This window comes from Sminthopsis crassicaudata, chromosome 1 (assembly GCF_048593235.1).
Source record: "Sminthopsis crassicaudata isolate SCR6 chromosome 1, ASM4859323v1, whole genome shotgun sequence".
Classification (NCBI taxonomy): domain Eukaryota; kingdom Metazoa; phylum Chordata; class Mammalia; order Dasyuromorphia; family Dasyuridae; genus Sminthopsis; species Sminthopsis crassicaudata.
Window position 1 is genome coordinate 94429826 of NC_133617.1, and position 3697 is coordinate 94433522.

A 3697-nucleotide genomic window follows, 5' to 3' on the forward strand; every position below is an offset into this window, starting at 1 on the left:
TCTCCCTCTCTCCCTCTGTCTGTCTCTTTCCTTCTCTTTCTCTCTCTCTTTTTGTCTGTCTTACACACACACACACACACACAGTTTTTGTAAATCAATCAAGCTGCCATTCTCAGACCCTCCTTGGAGTGGAGTCGAGGAGAGGATTTCTGGGGGCCACATACAAGTTGCCCCAGAGTCAGTAACTACAAGGCTACATAGTCACTTTCCTTCAGTATTAAAGGTTCCTTTGAATTTATATCCAGCCCTTGGGGAATCAACAATTCCTCCCAGCAAGGGTATCTACTCAAACAAAATACAATAGTATTTAAATATTTTCATTTTGTCCCTCTCTTAAAGTTTTGGCATTTCATCCCAATAAAGGACTATCTTCCAGGACACAAGGTAGGTTTTTAGAGCCAGCTGCCTTAGATTGTTCCTTTCCCATAATTCACAATATCTTGTCCTCTTTGATGCAGGATTCACCAGATCTCAGCAAAGGGAAATAGGAGCACCCTTATAGATCATAACCACTTAGAGTTTCCCAAGATCAAAGAGAAATAGCCTATTATATACCCTAACTGCTTAAAGTCTCTCATTCCCACTCCCAGTCACCTAGGCTGCTAGGGGAAAGTACCTTATTGACTCTACTACTTAGAGTCTCTCCCCTCCTCCCTAGTTTCTTGCCCTATCTTGCTTGGGCACAACTTACCCAATTGATTCTAAACTTTTCTCAGCCGACTTATCTCCCGAGTTGAATTAATTCTTGGTTCTGTTTTTTGCTTTCTCCAAGTGTTTGTCTTGGGGAATTTATTTGTTCTGAGCAGGAATCACTGAACTAAGTCCAAGAATTGATGGGAATCTGACAAGGGAAACTGAGCCGGGAGACCCCCCCAAAAAAAAAAAATTTTTTTTAGTAGTTTTATTTCTCTTGTATGGAAGGCCTTTTCTAATAACCAAAATTCTTGTCAACCCTGAACAACATCTGGTCATTCGATTTGCTTCACAACTTGGTGTAGTTCAGAAGGCCCTTTCTGAATATGCAAACGAGCATCTCCCCAAACCCACAGATGCTCCTACTCAGGCCAATTCCCCTGTCAATCCCAGGGATATGGTGTATGTAAAGAGCTGGAAAGCCCAGGGGTCTGACCCCCTAGGCGTGAAGTGGAAAGGCCCATACAAGGTCATCTTAACTGCTCCAAATGCAGTTAAACTGGAAGGGTCCCCCAGCTGGACTCATATTTCTAGGATTAAACATGTTGCTTCTGTTTCAGATAACTCAGTTTATTCCTGTGAACCCATAGAGGACCTGAAGTTTCTCTTTTGCAAGACGCCCGGGAAAGACGCTGGAGAAAGAAGCTTCTCAGGCTAATCTTCTTTCTCCTTATGAGGACTCTACTCTTGATACTTTCTCTCCAGCTTTCTTGGTCCTACTCTGTGGGTCCTGGGAAATGGGGTGACAACTTCCTAGTCAGACTAGGGAACTCTGCGGGGAATGGGGGTGTCCAGGACTGCTGGGTGTGCCATCACCACCCTCAGGGTGGGTCCCACATGTGGCCTAATGCATTCTTTGCAAAGGCTCCGTTCCCACAGGCCACCAGCTCCTCAGTAGATGCCATCCCTTTTGTACTAGCCAACCCCAGGGGAACTACTCTGACCCTGCTTTCTGGCAGGGAAGGATTTCATATTTACCCATCACCACACCACAGAGACAGTGGTTGTAAAAGGCTGGCTGGATGAAAGACATTCAAGAGAAAATCCTTGCTCCTCCCGATTCTTCCTCTGGGTGGGGCCCCTGGTTCTTAACTCCCATCCTAACTCTACTTTTAATAATTGTCTTGTTACTCATATTTGGTCCTTATATTTTCAGACTACTGGTGGGAGTCATTTCTTCTAGGCTTCGAGCTTCAAACTTTCATCTGCTTCTACAGCCTGCAGACTCTGGGACTCAAGGAGACACACACCCTCTAGACTCAGCTGCTGCCATCTTCAGATCCCGTGTTTCCCTTCCTAACATGGACCCCCCAAATGAATTAGGGACAACTCTACGACCATTTCCAGCTTGAAGAAGCTACAGAAGATGAGACCTTCGTCCCTTTTCCCCAAAAGAATTTGGTGGGACTTGTCTCAGGGGGAGTCTGATGGGAATCTGACAAGGGAAACTGAGCCAGGAGACCCCCCAAAAAAATAACTTCCCACGTGACCTAGAAGCCAGCCCAACCCCACCTCTGTTAAGTACCACTAATTTACCTTTCTATAGAGTTCAGCTGACACTACCCAAGTTTTCTATAGAGCTGAACTAATGCTAAGTACCCCTACTTAACTTTCAATAGAACTGAATTCACGTTAAGTACCTCCACTTAAGTTCTAAACAATTTGAACTATCACTAATCAAACTTTCTTTTGCCTTACTGAAGCCTATTCAAACCCAATAGCTCTGTATTGTCTCAAATCATATATATATGAGGGTGGGAAGAATGGGCAGATGGGCAGAATGGACAGAACTCTAATTCCATCAAAGAGTTCTGCTCCATTTGAGATCTCTTGATGATTTATAATAAACTTAAACTTCTAATTTTACTTATAATTTAGTAAATTCTTTTACTTCACCCGCGCCTTGTCTCATCAAAAGCCTGCACATCCCCAACAGAATCACTGGAAAACTCTCAAGAGGGTGCCTGCCCAAAGATTCAGTATAGGACAGACTTCTCACAAAAAGGAAATATCCTGGTACAAGCCCCCAAAACTGTGTGGGGCAGTAACATTTACCCAAATTGAAATCAGAGACTCTCAAGGTAAAAAGCAAAAAAGGATTTATTACAATCTCAGGAGAAAAGGCAACTCCCAACAGACAAGGTATTATCAGTAGAAAAAAAGGCAAAGCACAAACTGAAAAATACATTATATAGACCCCAACCTGGAAGTCCTCAGCCCCTTCTGACCTTTTCTCCCATTGATTGGGGGATTTCAGGCTTATATTCTAATTTTTCCACAGACTACTAGTCAATAACAGACTATTTACCTTATTAGGTATTTAAATGCAAATGAAAATGTCTAGGGATATAGAGGAGGGCAATGTAAGTTTATCTAAGATAATTGAGCATCTGCAGCTTTTAGCTATAGCTCAACTTGTTACTGAAAAGTCTCAAGTCACAATTAGGGCATAGGTGGAGGTCCCATTATAATAAGAGGTCTTCACTCGGTTTATACCATTCAGTAAAAAGGATCTAAGCCTTGGGATATCATTCTCCATGCTTTGGGACTACAATTGATTATATTAGTAGCTGCCAAAACCAAAATAAAACAATAAACAAATAAATATGAGAAAGAAAAGTAAAAAGAACACAACCATAAAAATCTACAATAGGAATAGAATATATCTGGGTTCATATTCAGAAGAATGTAATAGAATTTTTTAAAAAGCCATTTCTTTTTCAATGAAAATATCAAATGGTCCTAACCACACACACACACACACACACACACACACACACACACAAATTTTCTTAGAACTTAAAAAGAACTTTATAAATCAAGTAAGAAATATCTAGAAAAAAATAAACTATCCAAGAAAAAAGACAATTAAAAGAAAGTTAATAAACTTGCAATTGTCCATGGGTAGAAAAAGCCAATATTTAAAAATTACAACTATCATCTATTTAATGTAATTCCAATTAATTTATTAAAAAATTAAGTTACCAAGTAAGAAAAAATATTA

At 40.7% G+C, this 3697-nt stretch overlaps 1 long non-coding RNA gene across 1 annotated transcript; it reads left to right on the forward strand.

The window, feature by feature from the left end:
• The first annotated feature begins 338 nt into the window (after positions 1 to 338).
• On the forward strand, positions 339 to 2560 carry LOC141540983 (uncharacterized). The gene is made up of 2 exons (XR_012481617.1): positions 339 to 384; positions 1254 to 2560. It is a non-coding gene; the product is annotated as an uncharacterized LOC141540983 (long non-coding RNA).
• The last annotated feature ends 1137 nt before the right edge of the window (positions 2561 to 3697 follow it).